This window comes from Triticum urartu, chromosome 7 (assembly GCF_003073215.2).
Source record: "Triticum urartu cultivar G1812 chromosome 7, Tu2.1, whole genome shotgun sequence".
Lineage (NCBI taxonomy): Eukaryota > Viridiplantae > Streptophyta > Magnoliopsida > Poales > Poaceae > Triticum > Triticum urartu.
The window spans coordinates 630,711,513-630,731,976 of NC_053028.1; positions in this window are offsets into that span (position 1 = coordinate 630,711,513).

Below are 20,464 nucleotides of genomic sequence, written 5' to 3' on the forward strand. Positions count from 1 at the left end.
CAGTTTTGTTTATCCATTTGCCAGATTTCATAAAATGCGACAATAGCTAACATGATTCGGACAGACTTAAGCATAGATACGAGTGAGAAACTCTCATCGTAGGCAACACCTTGAACTTGTCGAAAACCTTTTGCGACAATTCTAGCTTTGTAGATAGTAACACTAGTATCAGCGTCCGTCTTCCTCTTGAAGATCCATTTATTTTCTATGGCTTGCCGATCATCGGGCAAGTCAACCAAAGTCCACACTTTGTTCTCATACATGGATCCCATCTCAGATTTCATGGCCTCAAGCCATTTCTCGGAATTTGGGCTCATCATCGCTTCCTCATAGTTCGCAAGTTCGTCATGGTCTAGTAACATGACTTCCAGAACAGGATTACCGTACCACTCTGGTGCGGATCTCACTCTGGTTTACCTACGAGATTTGGTAGTAACTTGATCTGAAGTTACATGATCATCATCATTAGCTTCCTCACTAATTGGTGTAGTAGTCACAGGAACAGATTTCTGTGATGAACTACTTTCCAATAAGGGAGCAGGTACAGTTACCTCATCAAGTTCTACTTTCCTCCCACTCACTTCTTTCGAGAGAAACTCCTTCTCTAGAAAAACTCCAAATTTAGCAAAAAAATTCTTGCCTTCGGATTTGTGATAGAAGGTGTACCCAACAGTCTCCTTTGGGTATCCTATGAAGACATATTTCTCCGATTTGGGTTTGAGCTTATTAGGATGAAACTTTTTCATATAAGCATCACAACCCCAAACTTTAAGAAACGACAACTTTGGTTTCTTGCCAAACCACAGTTCAGATTGTGTCGTCTCAACGGACTTAGATGGTGCCCTATTTAACGTGAATGCAGCTGTCTCTAATGCATAACCCCAAAACGATAGTGGTAGATCGGTAAGAGACATCATAGATCGCACCATATCTAATAAAGTACGGTTATGACATTCGGACACACCATTATGCTGTGGTGTTCCAGGTGGCATGAGTTTGTGAAACTATTCCACATTGTTTTAATTGAAGACCAAACTCGTAACTCAAATATTTTACTTCTGCGATCATATCATAGAAACTTTCATTTTTGTTACGATGATTCTCCACTTCACTCTGAAATTCTTTGAACTTTTCAAATGTTTCAGACCTTTGTTTCATCAAGTAGATATACTCATATCTGCTCAAATCATCTATGAAGATCAGAAAATAATGATACTTATCGCGAGCCTCAATATTCATCGGACCACATACATCAGTATGTATGATTTCCAACAAATCTGTTGCTCGCTCCATTGTTCCGAAGAACAGAGTCTTAGTCATCTTGCCCATGAGGCATGGTTCGCAAGCATCAACTGATTCATAATCAAGTGATTCCAAAAGCCCATCAGCATGGAGTTTCTTCATGCGCTTTACACCAATATGACCTAAACGGCAGTGCTACAAATAAGTTGCACTATCATTATTAACTTTGCATCTTTTGGTTTCAATATTATGATTATGTGTATCACTACGATCGAGATCCAATGAACTATTTTCATTGGGTGTGTAACCATATAAGGTTTTATTCATGTAAACAGAACAACAATTTATTCTCTTACTTAAATGAATAACCATATTACAATAAACATGATCAAATCATATTCATGCTCAACGTAAACACCAAATAACACTTATTTAGGTTCAACACTAATCCCGAATTTATAGGGAGTGTGCGATGATGATCATATCAATCTTGGAACCACTTCCAACACACATCGTCACTTCACCCTTAACTAGTCTCTGTTTATTCCGCAACTCCCGTTTCGAGTTACTAATCTTAGCAACTGAACTAGTATCAAATACTGAGGGGTTGCTATAAACACTAGTAAAGTACACATCAATAACATGTATATCAAATATACTTATGTTCACTTTGCCATCCTTCTTATCTGCCAATCACTTGGGGTAGTTCCGCTTCCAGTGACCAGTCCCTTTGTAGTAGAAGCACTTAGTCTCAGGCTTAGGATCAGACTTGGGCTTCTTCACTTGAGCAGCAACTTGCTTGCTGTTCTTTTTGAAGTTCCCCTTCTTCCCTCTGCCCTTTTCTTGAAACTAGTGGTCTTGTCTACCATCAACACTTGATGTTTTTCTCGATTTCTACCTTCATCAATTTCCGCATTACGAAGAGCTTGGGAATCATTTTCGTTATCCCTTGCATATCATAGTTCATCACGAAGTTCTACTAACTTGGTGATGGTGACTAGAGAATTCTGTCAATCACTATCTTATCTGGAAGATTAACTCCCACTTGATTCAAGCGATTGTAGTACTCAGACAATCTGGGCACATGCTCACTAGTTGAGCGATTCTCCTCCATCTTTTAGCTATAGAACTTGTTGGAGACTTCATATTTCTCAACTCAGGTATTTGCTTGAAATATTAACTTCAACTCCTAGAACATCTCATATGGTCCATGACGTTCAAAACGTCTTTGAAGTCCCGATTCTAAGCCATTAAGCATGGTGCACTAAACTATCAAGTAGTCATCATATTGAGCTAGCCAAACGTTCATAATGTCTGCATCTGCTCCTGCAATAGGTCTGTCACCTAGCGGTGCATCAAGGACATAATTCTTCTGTGCAGCAATGAGGATAAACCTCAGATCACGGATCCAATCCGCATCTTTGCTACTAACATCTTTCAACACAATTTTCTCTAGGAACATATCAAAATAAACACAGGGAAGCAACAACGCGAGCTATTGATCTACAACATGATTTGCAAAATACTACCAGGACTAAGTTCATGATAAATTTAAGTTCAATTTAATCATATTGCTTAAGAACTCCCACTTAGATAGACATCCCTCTAATCCTCTAAGTGATCACGTGATCCAAATCAACTAAACCATGTCCGATCATCACGTGAGATGGAGTAGTTTCATTGGTGAACATCACTATGTTGATCATATCTACTATATGATTCACGCTCGACCTTTCGGTCTTCGTGTTCCGAGGCCATATCTGTATATGCTTCGCTCGTCAAGTATAACCTGAGTATTCCGCGTGTGCAACTGTTTTGCACCCGTTGTATTTGAACGTAGAGCCTATCACACCCGATCATCACGTGGTGTCTCAGCACGAAGAACTTTCGCAACGGTGCATACTCAGGGAGAACACTTCTTGATAATTAGTGAGAGATCATCTTAAAATGCTACCGTCAAACTAAGCAAAATAAGATGTATAAAAGATAAACATCATATGCAATCAAAATATGTGACATGATATGGCCATCATCATCTTGCGCCTTTGATCTCCATCTCCAAAGTACTGTCATGATCTCTATCGTCACCGACATGACACCATGATCTTCATCATCTTGATCTATATCAATGTGTCGTCACACGGTCGTCTCGCCAACTATTGCTCTTGCAACTATTGCTATCGCATAGCGATAAAGTAAAGCAATTATTTGGCGCTTGCATCTTATGCAATAAAAAGACAACCATAAGGCTTTTGCCAGTTGCCGATAACTTTAACAAAACATGATCATCTCATACAACAACTTATATCTCATCACATTTTGACCATATCACATCACAACATGCCCTGCAAAAACAAGTTAGACGTCCTCTACTTTGTTGTTGCAAGTTTTACGTGGCTGCTACGGGCTTAAGCAAGAACCAATCTTACCTACGCATCAAAACCACAACGATAGTTTGTCAAGTTGGTGTTGTTTTAACCTTCGCAAGGACCGGGCGTAGCCACACTCGGTTCAACTAAAGTTGGAGAAACTGGCACCCGCCAGCCACCTGTGTGCAAAGCACGTCGGTAGAACCAGTCTTGCGTAAGCGTACGCGTAATGTCGGTCCGGGCCGCTTCGTCCAACAATACCGCCGAACCAAAGTATGACATGCTGGTAAGCAGTATGACTTATATCGCCCACAACTCACTTGTGTTCTACTCGTCCATATAACATCAACATATAAAACCTAGGCTCGGATGCCACTGTTGGGGAACGTAGTAATTTCAAAATTTTCCTACGCGCACGCAAGATCATGGTGATGCATAGCAACGAGAGGGGAGAGTGTTGTCTACGTACCCTCGTAGACCGAAGCGGAAGCGTTGCCGCAACGTAGAGGAAGTAGTCGTACGTCTTCCCAATCCGATCGATCCAAGCACCGTTACTCCGGCACCTCCGAGTTCTTGGCACACGTTCAGCTCGATGACGATCCCTGGGCTCCGATCCAGCAAAGCATTGGGGAGGATTTCCGTCAGCACGACGGCGTGGTGACGATCTTGATGTTCTACCGTCGCAGGGCTTTGCCTAAGCACTGCTACAATATGACCGAGGTGGAATATGGTGGAGGGGGGCACCGCACACGGCTAAGGAACGATCACGAAGATCAACTTGTGTGTCTATGGGGTGCCCCCTGCCCCCGTATATAAAGGAGTGGAGGAGGGGAGGGCCGGCCCTCTCTATGGCGCGCCCTAGGGGAGTCCTACTCCCACCGGGAGTAGGATTCCCCCTTTCCTAGTCCAACTAGGAGTCCTTCCATGTAGTAGGAGTAGGAAACAAGGAAGGGGCGCAGCCCCTCCCCCTAGTCCAATTCGGACTAGGCCTTGGGGGGGCGCGCGGCCTGCCCTAGGCAGCCCCTCTCTCTTTCTCGTATGGCCCAATAAGGCCCAATACTTCTCCCGGCGAATTCCCGTAACTCTCCGGTACTCCGAAAAATATACGAATCACTTGGAACCTTTCCGAAGTCCGAATATAGTCGTCCAATATATCGATCTTTACGTCTCGACCATTTCGAGACTCCTCGTCATGTCCCCGATCTCATCCGGGACTCCGAACTCCTTCGATACATCAAAACTCATAAACTCATAATATAACTGTCATTGAAACCTTAAGCGTGCGGACCCTACGGTTCGAGAACAATGTAGACATGACCGAGACACGTCTCCGGTCAATAACCAATAGCGGGACCTGGATGCCCATATTGGCTCCTACATATTCTATGAAGATCTTTATCGGTCAGACCGCATAACAACATACGTTGTTCCCTTTTTCATCGGTATGTTACTTGCCTGAGATTCGATTGTCGGTATCCAATACCTAGTTCAATCTTGTTACCGGCAAGTCTCTTTACTCGTTCCGTAATACATCATCTCGCAACTAACTCATTAGTTGCAATGCTTGCAAGGCTTATGTGATGTGCATTACTGAGAGGGCCCAGAGATACCTCTCCGACAATCGGAGTGACAAATCCTAATCTCGAAATATGCCAACCCAACATGTACCTTTGGAGACACCTGTAGAGCTCCTTTATAATCACCCAGTTACGTTGTGACGTTTGGTAGCACACAAAGTGTTCCTCCGGCAAACGGGAGTTGCATAATCTCATAGTCATAGGAACATGTATAAGTCATGAAGAAAGCAATAGCAACATACTAAACGATTGGGTGCTAAGCTAATGGAATGGGTCATGTCAATCACATCATTCTCCTAATGATGTGATCCCGTTAATCAAATAACAACTATTTTGTTTATGGTTAGGAAACACAACCATCTTCGATTAACGAGCTAGTCAAGTAGAGGCATACTAGTGACACTCTGTTTGTCTATGTATTCACACATGTATTATGTTTCCAGTTAATACAATTCTAGCATGAATAATAAACATTTATCATGATATAAGGAAATAAATAATAACTTTATTATTGCCTCTAGGGCATATTTCCTTCACCTGGTTCCCTAGATCCCACTCTTTTCACGAAGACATATGATGGTGAACTGTTTGTGTGCCAAATATATGTGGATGACATTATCTTCGGCTGCACCAATCAGAAGTACAGTGAAGAGTTTGGATATATGATGCAAGAGCAATATCAGATGTCCATGATGGGGGAGCTGAAGTTCTTCCTTGGTCTTCAAATACGACAACAACGCAATGGCATCTTCATATCTCAAGAGAAGTATCTCAAAGATTGCCTGAAGAAGTTCGGTATGCAAGACTGCAAAGGCTTCACAACACCAATGCCAGCCAAACATCATCTGGGTCCTGACGACAATGGTAAAGAGTTCGATCAAAAGGTATACCGCTCCATGATTGGTTCTTTACTTTATCTATGTGCATCTAGGCCAGATATTATGCTTAGTGTTTGCATGTGTGCTCGATTTCAAGCGGCACCAAAGGAGTCGCATCACTTAGCTGTGAAGCGAATTCTTCGATATTTGGCTCACACCCCAACTCTAGGATTATGGTATCCAAAGGGCTCAGAGTTTGATTTGGTTGGATTCTCGGATGCTGGTTATGCTGGTGACAAAGTTGATCGCAAGTCTACATCAGGCACATGTCACTTTCTGGGACGATCACTTGTATGTTGGTCTTCAAAGAAGCAGAACTGTGTATCTCTCTCCACTTCTGAATCTGAATACATTGCTGCTGGATCTTGCTGCGCTCAGCTTCTGTGGATGAAGCAAACACTCAAGGACTATGGCATTCATCTGAAGCAAGTGCCACTTTACTGCGATAACGAAAGCGCCATCAAGATTACCAAAAACCCAGTTCAGCACTCGAAGACAAAGCACATTGAAATTCGTCATCACTTTCTCAGAGATCATGTTGTGAAGGAAGACATTGATATCATACACATCAACACTAAAGAGCAATTGGCAGATATCTTCACCAAGCCCTTGGATGAGAAGAGGTTTTGCAAGTTACGGTGTGAGCTAAATATCCTGGAATCCTCAAATGTCCTGTGATCAGGCACACATCCTAACCCTTATGCATATTGAAGACTTAGATGTGCAACACATGAAGTGAAGTATATCTTCAATCAATGAAGACATACATTCTAAGTGTGAATACATTAATGTGGAATTTGACTTCGGAGCGCCACGATAATTGTGCGCCGTGTCTGGGTCTAATACTTCCTATACGGTGGGTAACGCCACCACCAAACGTTCTATTTTGAAGTGTTTCACTCATGGCATTACCTTGCAATGTCTTCACATTTGGTTTGGCTTCGAACTCAACACATTTTCATGATTATCTTCACTATGTTGATTATATATATATATGCTAGTGTTCTGTCCTCTACAGCATTCACTTATAGCTATATATTCGTGTTGAATCTTTTGAACTAAGTGAATGTGATCGGACCCCAAACTTCTCTATGCTTTCTATCTCAAACTCTATCTCTCCAAGTCATATGCATTCTATTGAAACTGTCGAATGTCTTCACTGCGTCCTTGTCAGCTGAAGATATAGAGACAACCATAAAGTCTGTTTTCAATGCTCATTCCTCCACATAAAATCTGAAGAAGCAGGAACGACCGCCCGACAATCCAGGCGTGCGTGGGACGTGGAACAGACCCCAAACTTCCGCAAACTGGCCACGCGTTCCTCAGATGCGAATCGCCAGGGGCACCTGTGTAATAGCACAGTGTCGCCCCTGCGCCTATAAATTCACACTTACCGCGGTCATTATCTCCTTCTTCCACCCTCGCACGAACCCTAGCGCCACCGCTAGCTCTCGACGACACCGGCGACGAAGCGCTTCGCTGCCGCAACCACTCCGATGCCATCTTCATGCCGACCGCGGACATCGTCCTCTCCACCGTCGCCGTAGGTCTCCTCCGTCGCCAAGTTAGGGCACGAACGAGTGAACTGCTCGGCCTCATCTCTCGCTCCGTCTAGCAGTTCTCAGTGTGGTAAATAAAACTGCCTTTTTACAGCACCGTTGATCCTATTGATCTATCACTTTCTACCACAAGCAGTTTCTGCTCACACAAACTAGATATCTCTCAAACTGCGTCTCATAACATGCCTAGAATATTCACTTGTGCTTCAAAAGGTAGTTAGATTCCTCACTTGTACTGATCTGTGGATTCGTACAAATCTGGAACCAACTTCTTATCTATGAGTGAATGGCTTCGCACGATGAGGTCAATGTCTTCTAAACTGATTTATCTTCAAAATCTTCTGAGAATGCATATGACCTCTTCCCCTTCCCTCGCACCTTAATGTTGTCATAGGTACATGTCCGTGGGAGAATCCTTTGGTTATCATAGTCTGCATTCATTTGCAGAATTCCTACAGCATCACATAAATTCTCCTGAAGTCAGTTCCTGTTGGTCCAGCAAAAGAAAGCCTTTGAAGCCTTTGAAAGTTTTGAAGCCTTTCAAGTTAAAGTTTATGGCTTCAGAAGCAGCAGCAAGGAAGGGGGGCAGACAGAGACGTGGAGGAACATCCAAAGATCTGCCTGATGACCTGGCAGAAATGTATAAAACAGATCCTGAAGAGAATTATGGGCAGCGCAAGACCCGAATCCAATGGATTCGACGCTATTGGGCAGAACAATGGTTCAAATACCGCTTCACAACCCAAGAGTATGCTGAGAAAAGTGACATCAAAAGACCGTGGGGAGACATCTTATACAAGAACCTTGTACCCAGGACCAGAGATGAAGCCATTGCTCAAGGCTTCTACCCATGCATGGTCTGAGGACCACAGCCTGCTGAAGCACATCCGTCGTCACTACTCTGGTGTCGTGATGACAATCTGTTCAAGCGCAACTTCCAGTTTGCCCAACAATCAGCGAAGCAGAACAAGAAGAAATTTGGGTTAGACTTCAACCCTGGTCCCTCAGCACCAAGGGCAGATGGCACACGCGACGCAGAACCCAATATCATCGGTCCATATGCCAACCTTGAGGGCCTCATCACCCGCATCTTAGTCCAAGGGACTGCCGTGAATGACCCTCCAGCTGACTCTGAGTCTGATGAAGCTCCTGCTGTACCGAAGCTAAAGCAATCAAAGAAGCCAAAAGCTTCAAAGCCGGCCCCTTCACCGAAAATCTCAAGGGTGAAGCCATTGGCAACTGCACCTCCTAAAGACAGTGTGCAGTCTGAAGACGTATCCCGCGTCTCCAAGCCCCAGAAGGCCAAGATGCCTCAGCCACACACCGGCAAAGAGCTCACAGCTGCTGCCATTCTGCGCAGCGAAGCCATTGATCTGTCAAGTGATGAAGATCTTGGAGATGACGCTCTCGAGCAGCTCATCAAGAGCAAAGAAGAAGCGTAAATCTTCAACAATTTGCCTCTCTTTGATGTCGCCATCATCCACAACTTCATCGACGAATGGTTTGCCACACCAAACATCAGCTTCGAAGATCTTCAGCTGCCCGTTGGCCTCAGCGTCGCCTTCCAAGGCGCAATTGCTTCAGAACTTGCCATTGCCCAGCGCATTGTTGAACTGAAGCAGAAAATTGATCATGAAAAGGCTCAGTTCAAGAAGAATGTGGCCAAGCTCAGCGTGCAAGAAGTGAAGAGCTTCAAGATCATGTTGCATGAGCTTAAGGAAAACTTTCTGAAGAAGCATGCAGAAGCTCAGGGTTCACGTGAGCGAATGAAGACTCTGGCAGACAGATGTGTGCAGGCCTACAATGAGGCTGAGAAGCGCAAGGCACTTGGGCGTCCTGGCATTGACCCCAAGATGGCCGCAAAGAAAAAGAAGAAGACTGTTCCAGCTGAACCAGAGGCACCAAGGCAGGAAGCAGTTCCTCTTGTCTTCCCAACTGCAACAACTGGCTCGAAGCCAAAGAGCCGGTCAACAGCTTCAGAGCTAAAGAAGACAAGAACTGCTGAGGCTGAAGCCAGGAAGAGGAAAAGCTCTGAAGCCTCTCCTACTGCCCCCAGCAAGAAAAAGAGAAAGACCAAGAAATCTCGGGCTGCTCCCACAGAGCCCTTGATAGTTGAACCTATTTCTATGGTTCACCCTAACGCAGAACGACAACTGACAGTTCATGAGCCTGCTTCCACAGAGGCTCCTGAAGCTGAAGACATACCAGCAGCCAACCCCATCGCTGCTGAAGACATTGGTCATCAGGACAATGTACAAGATGATGCATCCCTTCCTCGGTATGAACACAGCGAACTCATCAGCATTGGTCATCCTCTGACGCCAATTGCACAAGATGCGTCATGGGCGGATCGCCCTCAAGAGGAAGAAGACAATGAGGCCCAGCCCACTTCAACCCCACAGGCGTCGTCTGCATTCCGCAGGCTTCGCAAAGGTCCAAGGCCTCAAGTCTATGCTGAAGACATTCTGGCCGCATCAGCCGCAGAAGAAGCACCACAAGAGCCCACTCCTATGCTCCACCAAGAAGTAGTTCTCCAGGAGAACGTGCTTGTGATCGACCCTCTAGCTAGTCAAGCGGAGGCTGAAAAGATTAAGGCTGCCACAACCAACACTGAAGCCAATGTGGAGCCCTCACCATCAAAAGCTTCAGAAGACAGCGAAGCTACTGATCCAGACACTTCTGTTCCTGAGTCTGCTGCAGGTCCTCAATTTGATTACCATGTTGAGCACAGGCCTCATGTCCAGAAGCCAGTCCTAAGGCTGCCGAGGTTCCCAGGTCCTGCATCAGCACCTGGCTCCTTTAACATCAATAGCTTCAAGGCAGATAATACGTTCTTCAACAGCTCCAAGAACCCCTATTCAAGGGAAAGGATTTCATCAGATAGGTTCTGGAGCTATCCTCAGCGCAGCTACTATTCATGCATCCTATACAACCAAGGTCGCATCTTCCCGCACAAGCGCCTTGATGTTGAAGCCATTGCTGGTCTACCCTATTTAGAGGAAGCGTTGGATTGCTTCAAGCAAGTGGGTCTGCTGCAGTTTTTAACTGATGAAGAGCATTGGAATGAAGAGATTCTGCTGCAATTCTATGCCACCCTCCACATCAAAGGATACAATAGAGATCTGAAGACTTGGGCCCTGGAGTGGATGACCGGCAATGTCCATCATGAAGCCAATGCATTTGATATCATTGAGCTCACCGGCCTGCCCACTCCTGGCGAACTCTTCGAGGAAGGCTGTCCACTACACACTGAAGCTCTTGAGAGCATATTCCAGAGGCCTGAACCGAATATGAGTCAGATGCTCTCCATGATGAAGCCATTGCCCCACGATGCTCCTTATCCAACAGAGTTCTTCGTTGAAGACTTTGAGTACCTGCCCAGAACCATCTATCACATTATCCGGTGGACTCTCTGGCCTATCAAAGGGCACTCTCCAAATGCCAAGATCGAGGGTGCAATGAAGACTCTGATATTTTGTATCCTTCATGGCAAATGCTTCAACGCACAGGATTTCTTCATACGCCAACTAGTTGCATCAGGCTCAGATCTGTTTGGTTTAAAGTTCTATGCTCCTTGGGTAATGAGACTGATCAAGCTTCACTCTGCAATCTCATATCAGCCCTCAGCCCGCAACCATCGGATCTTCTTGCCAGATGTGGATACCTCTGCTGAAGCTATATATCCTGAGCCTGCCAAGCAACCTTTGAGTCTTCAGAATGCAGAACACCAGAGCTTCACTCAGAACGTTGAAGGTGTTGAAGCCATCTCCAGGGTGTATCCTTTGGCTGGCACTACACGTGCACCACACCCTGCTTCAACTGAAGCCACTGACAGTGCAACTGCTTCAAGACCCAAGAAGCGCGCTCGTGTTCTCAATGACCGAGAGCTTCTTGTGGCCCTTCATCAAAAACAAGATAGGCATCATGACTGGCTAAAGCGTCAGATGAAAAGCCTCTTGGTGGATGTTAATCGTCTTCGAAATCTTGCCACCAAGAATGCTTTCGTTACCCATGAAACCTGTCGTCGTACATGGAAAGGGCTATCAATGATGTGTACTGAAGCTGAACTTGAAGAGGATGGCTTCACTGAGCGATTCAAGTTTGACACCACACCTCCTAGAAGGGCTGTGATGCGAAGCACACCATCACTTGAAGACTCTGAGTTCTCTTCATCTGCTGCAACAGTAACTGCACGAGTCATCGAGGATGAAGACGATGCAACTTCACCACCACCCTCTTCTGCACCGCCAAACACCTCCAACGACCCTGCTGCTCCTGGGAACGAGTAGACACTCTATGTCTTCAAACCTTTTTGGTCCTTACTGACAAAAGGGGGAGAAGCTTATGGGTTGACAGTCTTCAAGCGGGTCCATATGGGCGGGTGCTTTATGTTTTGTTATATTTTGCTTCGTGCTTACAACTCTCGTTCTTTTTGCTACATTTGATTCTTATGAGTTGTAACACTTAAACCAGATGGTCATCTGCTACTTGTTTGCCACCCTGTTTTGCGAAGATAAATTCCGCACTTATCTCATTCTGTAGACGTCCATTTTCCATTATGCATGTCATTATCTTCATATACTTTCACATGAATAGTGGATTGTCATCATAAGCTGAAGTGGATCTCCACAAGTACAACCTGCCATGTGCATTTGCATTCCAAAAGAAAATTAACTTATATGCACATCTTCAGGGGGAGCCCTTGCAACTTATGAAGACAATTCCTTATCCTTTACAATTTCACAGACTATATTCCCCGTTGAAAACTTCAACTAGTTTGTCATCAATCACCAAAAAGGGGGAGATTGTAAGTGCATCTAGTGCCACCCCTAGTTGGTTTTGGAGTATTGACGACAAACCTAGTTGAGGGACTAATGTGTTTGTGAGAATTGTAGGATAACACAGGTAGAAGTCCCTCATTGATTCGGTTTTACTACCAGAGATGACCCCTAAAAATGTATGAAGACATTGAAGTCAAAGGTGGTATATGAAGATATTCACATTGAAGACTATGACAAAAGAAGACACGTTATGAAGCCTATGGAGCTCGAAGACTTAGATCTTTCGTAGTTCTTCTTCTTTTGTGTTGAGTCATAGGAACCACCGTACTGTTAAGTGGGGTCCAGGAGAACCAGTCAGAATGACTGAAGTGATGCCTAAACCAAAAAACCTATGTCTTCGAGTGAAGACAATGAGAGCGAATCTTGTCCAGAGCCGGACAAGTCAGCTTTGCTTGTAGCCCAAGTAAAGTTGCCATGAGAGTTTGAAATCTGACCGTTGAGACACGTGTCAGTTCCTTAGTGACCCAGGGTCATTTCGGACAAATCAGGTCGGGTTGCCAAGTGGCTATAAATAGCCCACCCCCTACAACCATAAATGGTTGGCTGCTCAGATTTCAGTGCACGGCTTTTGTCGTTTGAGAGCAACCCACCTCGAAGCCTTTGAGAGAGAATTCCTTGCGAGGAAAAAGCCCTAACCACCCAGAGCCAGAGAACATTGGGCATCACTTAAGTCTTCTTGTCTGTGTGATCTGAAGACTTATTACACTTGAGGACTGTGCATCCCCAGACGGTTAGGCGTCGCGTTCAGAGCATCCAAGAGACATTGTGGATTGCCAGTGAACGAAGTATGTGAAGGTTTGGGATTCTACCTTGAAGACTTACCAGAGTGATTGGGCGAGGACTATGTGACCTTAGCTCAAGGAGAATACGGTGAGGACTTGGTGTCCTGAGCTGCGTGTTCAGGACTGGGTGTCCGGGACTGTGTGTCCTAAGGTTTAAATACCTAGCCGCTCCAACCAGACGTACAGTTGTCACAGCAACTGGAACTGGTCCAACACATCATTGTCTTCAATGAGTCACTGGTTTCATCTTCACTTCCTTTTACTTACTGTTACTCATTGTGAAGCCATTGCATGCTTGCTCTATCTTTTGTCTTCACAACGTAACTGTATAATTTGTTTGGCTTCATAACTTCTTCCTGCCTGATCCTTATTACACTGCAGCTACTTGTCATTGTGCTTTCACTCTATTGAATACTTGACCATGGCTTGCCTAGTGTAGTCTAACTTCCGCTGCATAGTAATAGGCATATCTCTACTGTTTGTCTTCAGAACTTCCACGTTTTGAAGACTTTCATAAAAATCGCCTATTCACCCCCCCCCTCTAGTCGATATAATGCACTTTCAGTTCCAGGTGGCATGAGTTGTGAAACTTATTCCACATTGTTTTTAAATGAAGGCCAAACTCGTAACTCAAATATTCGCGATCAGATCGTAGAAACTTTATTTTCTTATTACGATGATTCTTAACTTCACTCTGAATTTCTTTGAACTTTTTAAATGTTTCAGACTTGTGTTTCATTAAGTAGATATACCCATATCTTCTTAAATCATTTGTGAAGGTCAGAAAGTAACGATACCCGCCGTGAGCCTCAATACTCATCAGACCGCATACATCAGTATGTATTATTTCCAATAAGTCAGTGGTTCGCTCCATTATTCCGGAGAATGGAGTCTTAGTCATCTTGCCCATGAGGCATGGTTCGCAAGCATCGAATGATTCATAATCAAGTGATTCCAAAAATTCATCCATATGGAGTTTCTTCATGCGCTTTACATCAATATGACCTAAACGACAGTGCTACAAATATGTTGCACTATCATTATCAACTTTGCATCTTTTGGCATCAATATTATAAATATGTGTATTACTACGATCGAGATTCAATAAACCATTCACCTTGGGTGTATGACCAGAGAAGGTTTTATTCATGTAAACAGAATAACAATTATTCTTTGACTTAAATGAATAACCGTATTGCAATGAACATGATACAATCATGTTATGCTCAACTCAAACACCAAATAACATTTATTTTAGGTTCAACACTAATCCCGAAGGTAAAGGGAGTGTGCGATGGTGATCTTATCAACCTTGGGATTACTTCCAACACACATCATCACCTTGCCCTCAACTAGTCTCTTATTCATTTTGTAACTCATGTTTCAAGTTACTAAACATAGCAACTGAACCAGTATCAAATACCCAGGGGCTACTATGAACACTAGTAAGGTACACATCAATAACATGTATATCAAATATACCTTTCACTTTGCCATCCTTCTTATCCGCCAAGTATTTGGGGTAGTTCCGCTTCCAGTGACCATTTCCTTTGCAGTAGAAGCACTCAGTTTCAGGCTTGGGTCTAGCATTGGGCTTCTTCATGGGAGTGGCAACTTGCTTGCCATTCTTCTTGAAGTTCCCTTTCTTTCCCTTGCCCTTTTACTTGAAACTAGTGGTCTTGTCAACAATCAACACTTGATACTTTTCTTGATTTCTACCTTCGCCAGTTTCAGCATCGTGAAGAGCTCGGGAATCGTTTTACGTCATCCCTTGCATATTATAGTTCATCACTAAGTTCCAGTAACTTGGTGATAGTGAGAACCCTGTCAATCACTATCTTATCTGGAAGATTAACTCCCACTTGATTCAAGCAATTGTAGTACCCAGACAACCTGAGCACATGCTCACTGGTTGAGCTATTCTCCTCCATCTTGTAGGCAAATTACTATCAGAGGTCTCATACCTCTCGACACGGGCATGAGTCTGGAATACCAATTTCAGATATTGGAACATCTTATATGCTCCGTGGCATTCAAAGCGTTTTCGAATTCCCGGTTCTAAGCCGTAAAGCATGGCGCACTAAACTATCAAGTAGTCATTGATAACCCACAAGTATAGGGGATCAATTGTAGCCTATTTCGATAAGTAAGAGTGTCGAACCCAACGAGGAGCTAAAGGTAGAAAAAATTATTCCCTCGAGTTCTATCGACCACCGATACAACTCTATGCACGCTTAACGTTCGCTTTACCTAGAACAAGTATGAAACTAGAAGTACTTTGTAGGTGTAACAGGATAGGTTTGCAAGAAAATAAAGAGCACATAAATAAAAACTAGGGGCTGTTTTAGGTAAGGAAGGAATAAAGTTAGTATAGCGAGTGTGGAAAAGTGGTGGTAGGAGTTGCAAAATTGTCCCTAAGCAATTGACTACGTTACTAGACCGATAGCAAGTTTTATGTGGGAGAGGCCACTGCTAGCATGTCATCACTGACTTGGAATTCTATGCACTTATGATTGGAACTATTAGCAAGCATCCGCAACTACTAATGTTCATTAAGGTAAAACCCAACCATAGCATTAAGATATATTGGTCCCCCTTCAATCACGTATGCATCAATTTCTATGCTAGGTTGAAGCTTCTGTCACTCTTGCCCTCCAATACATATTCCTATCAACATACAACTAACCCTATGGTGTGATCCACGTGCGTGCTCATATGATGGGAACCAAAGGACAACAACATAACCACAAGCAAATTAAACCAATCATAGCAATTCACCAATTACCGATAGGACAACGAAAATCTACTCAGACATCATAGGATGGCAACACATCATTGGATAATAATATGAAGCATAAAGCACCATGTTCAAGTAGAGGGTACATCGGGTTGCGGGAGAGTGGACCGCTGTAGATAGATGGGGGTAGATGATGAAGATGTTGGTGAAGATGACAGAGGTGTTAGCAAGAATCAACAAGTGACGGCAAGCAATATGTATATACCCACGCCCACAACTCATTTGTGTTCTACTCGTGCATATACCATCTACGCATAGACCTGGCTCGGATGCCACTATTGGGGAACGTAGTATTTCAAAAAAAATCCTACGCACATGCAAGATCCATCTAGGTGATGCATAGCAACGAGCGGGAGAGTGTGTCCACGTACCCTCGTAGACCGAAAGCGAAAGCGTTAAGTAACACGGTTGATGTAGTCGAACGTCTTCGCGATCCAACCGATCAAGTACTGAACGCACGGTACCTCCGCGATCTGCACACGTTCAGCTCGGTGACATCCCTCATACTCTTGATTCAGCTGAGGCCAAGGGAGAGTTTCGTCAGCACGACGGCGTGGTGATGGTGATGATGAAGTTACCGACGTAGGGCTTCGCCTAAGCACTACAACGATATGACCGAGGTGGAGATCTATGGAGGGGGGCACTGCACACGGTTAAGATCAACTTTGATGTGTTATAGGGTGCCCCCCTCCCCACGTATATAAAGGAGGGAGGGGGAGGCCGACCGGCCCTCATAGGCATGCCAAGAGGGAAGGAATCCTCCTCCTAGTAGGAGTAGGACTTCCCCCTTTCCTAGTCCTACTAGGAGAAGAAGGAAGGAGGGGAGAAGAGAAGGAAGGAGGGGGCGTTGCCCCTCCCCCTAGTCCAATTTGGACTAGGCCCATGGGGGGCAGCCCTTAGCAGCCCCCCTCTCTCTCCCCTAGGCCTAATAAGGCCCATTACTTCTCTGGTGGTTCTGATAACCCTTACAGCATTCCAAATGATGAATTTGATCTAGTAAAACTTTCCCTTTTTCAGATATGTGGTGTCGCACATAACAAGCATGCTCATCTAAAGATTTGCCCTCAACTAAGCTAGTTGGGGTTTCAGCACGAGCACATAGGGATCGAAGATGATCCAAGTAAAAAACTTTAGGAGTGTGATAGATTTTGAGTGGTTCTTCAACCATTGGTGTAGTAGGTACAACTATTTTTTTTGGTATTTTGCGTTTCCTACCCATAACTAAAGATAGAAAACAAGAGCACAAAATAAAAACTACTTAGTGATAAAGCAAACAAGCACACACGAGAATATTCACCCCGTGCTATAACTCCTCGGCAACAGTGCTAGAAAAAGGTCTTGATAACCCACAAGTATAAGGGATTAATTGTAGCCTTTTTCGATAAGTAAGAGTGTCGAACCCAACGAGGAGCTAAAGGTAGAACAAATATTCCCTCATGTTCTATCGACCACCGATACAACTCTACGCACGCTTAACATTCGCTTTACCTAGAACAAGTATGAAACTAGAAGTACTTTGTAGGTGTAACGGGATAGGTTTGCAAGAATATAAAGAGAACGTAAATAAAAACTAGGGGCTGTTTTAGGTAAAGAAACAGTAAAGTTAGTATAGCGAGTGTGGAAAAGTGGTGGTAGGAGTTGCGAAATTGTCCCTAAGCAATTGACTACATTACTAGACCGATCGCAAGTTTTATGTGGGAGAGGCCACTGCTAGCATGTCATCCCTGACTTGGAATTCTATGCACTTATGAATGGAACTATTAGCAAGCATCCGCAACTACTAACGTTCATTAAGGTAAAACCCAACCATAGCATTAAGATATATTGGTCCCCCTTCAATCTCGTATGCATCAATTTCTATGCTAGGTTGAAGCTTCTGTCACTCTTGCCCTCCAATACATAGTCCTATCAACATACAACTAACCCCATGGTGTGATCCACGCGTGCGCTCATATGATGGGCACCAAAGGACATCAACATAACCACAAGCAAATTAAACCAATCATAGCAATTCACCAATTACCGATAGGACAACGAAAATCTACTCAGACATCATAGGATGTCAACACATCATTGGATAATAATATGAAGCATAAAGCACCATGTTCAAGTAGAGGGTACAACGGGTTGCGGGAGAGTGGATGATGTCTACTACACAACCTTCTTCTTGTAGACGTTGTTGGGCCTCCAAGTGCAGAGGTTTGTAGGACAGTAGCAAATTTCCCTCAAGTGGATGAACTAAGGTTTATCAATCCGTAGGAGGCGTAGGATGAAGATGGTCTCTCTCAAGCAACCCTGCAACCAAATAACAAAGAGTCTCTTGTGTCCCCAACACACCCAATACAATGGCAAATTGTATAGGTGCACTAGTTCGGCGAAGAGATGGTGAAACAAGTGGTATATGGATGGTAGATAAAGGTTTTTGTAATCTGAAATTATAAAAACAGCAAGGTAACTAATGATAAAAGTGAGCGTAAATGGTATTGCAATGCGTGGAAATAAGGCCTAGGGTTCATACTTTCGCTAGTGTAAGTTCCCTCAACAATACTAACATAATTGGATCATAAAACTATCCCTCAACATGCAACAAAGAGTCACTCCAAAGTCACTAATAGCGGAGAACGAACGAAGAGATTATGGTAGGGTACGAAACCACCTCAAAGTTATTCTTTCCAATCAATCCGTTGGGCTATTCCTATAAGTATCACAAGCAGCCCTAGAGTTCGTACTAGAATAGCACCTTAAGATACAAATCAACCAAAACCCTAATGTCACCTAGATACTCCAATGTCACCTCAAGTATCCGTGGGCATGATTATACGATATGCATCACACAATCTCAGATTCATCTATTCAACCAACACAAAGGACCTCAAAGAGTGCCCCAAAGTTCTACCAGAGAATCACGACGAAAACGTGTGCCAACCCCTATGCATAGGTTCATGGGCGGAACCCGCAAGTTGGTCACCAAAACATACATCAAGTGAATCACGTGATATCCCATTGTCACCATAGATATCCACGGCAAGACATACATCAAGTGTTCTCAAATCTTTAAAGACTCAATCCGATAAGATAACTTCAAAGGGGAAACTCAATTCATTACAAGAGAGTAGAGGGGGAGGAGAAACATAAGATCCAACTATAATAGCAAAGCTCGCGATACATCAAGATCGTATCACCTCAAGAACATGAGAGAGAGAGAGAGATCAAACACATAGCTACTGGTACATACCCTCAGCCCCGAGGGAGAACTACTCCATCCTCGTCATGGAGAGCACCGGGATGATGAAGATGGCCACCGGAGAAGGATTGCCCCCTCTGGCAGGGTGCTGGAACGGGTCTAGATTGGCTTTCGGTGGCTACGGAGGCTTCTGGCGGCGGAACTCCCGATCTATTGTGCTCTCTGGAAGTTTTACGATACGTAGGTATATATGGGTGAAAGGAGTACGTCGGTGGACCCAAGGGGGGCCACGAGGCAGGGGGCGCGCCCCTGGGGGGTGGGCGCGCCCCTACCCTCGTGAGCACCTCCTTCATCTTCTGACGTAGGGTCCAAGTCTATCCGGTAGGTTTCCTTCCAAAAATAACTTCTCCAGTTGATTTCGTTCCGTTTCGACTCCGTTTGATATTCCTTTTCTTCGAAACACTGAAATAGGCATAAAACAGCAAATCTGGGTTGGGCCTCCGGTTAATAGGTTAGTCCCAAAAGTAATATAAAAGTGGATAATAAAGCCCAATATTGCCCAAAACAATAGATAATATAGCATGGAGCAATCAAAAATTATAGATACGTTGGAGACGTATCAGCATCCCCAAGCTTAATTCCTGCTCGTCCTCGAGTAGGTAAATGATAAAAACAGAATTTTTGATGCGGAGTGCTACTTGGCATAATTTCAATGTAATTCTTCTTAATTGTGGTATGAATATTCAGATCTGAAAGATTCAAGACAAAAGTTCATATTGACATAAAAATAATAATACTTCAAGCATACTAACTAAGCAATCATGTCTTCTCAAAATAACATGGCCAAAGAAAGTTATCCCTACAAAATCATATAGTCTGGCTATGCTCTATCTTCACCACACAAAATATTTAAATCATGCACAACCCCGATGACAAGCCAAGCAATTGTTTCATACTTTTAATGTTCTCAAACTTTTTCAATCTTCACGCAATACATGAGCGTGAGCCATGGACATAACACTATAGGTGGAATAGAATGGTGGTTGTGGAGAAGACAAAAAGGGAGAAGATAGTCTCATCAACTAGGCATATCAATGGGCTATGGAGATGCCCATTAATAGATATCAATGTGAGTGAGTAGGGATTGTCATGCAACGGATGCACTAGAGCTATAAGCGTATGAAAGCCCAACAAAAGAAACTAGTGGGTGTGCATCCAACTCGCTTGCTCACGAA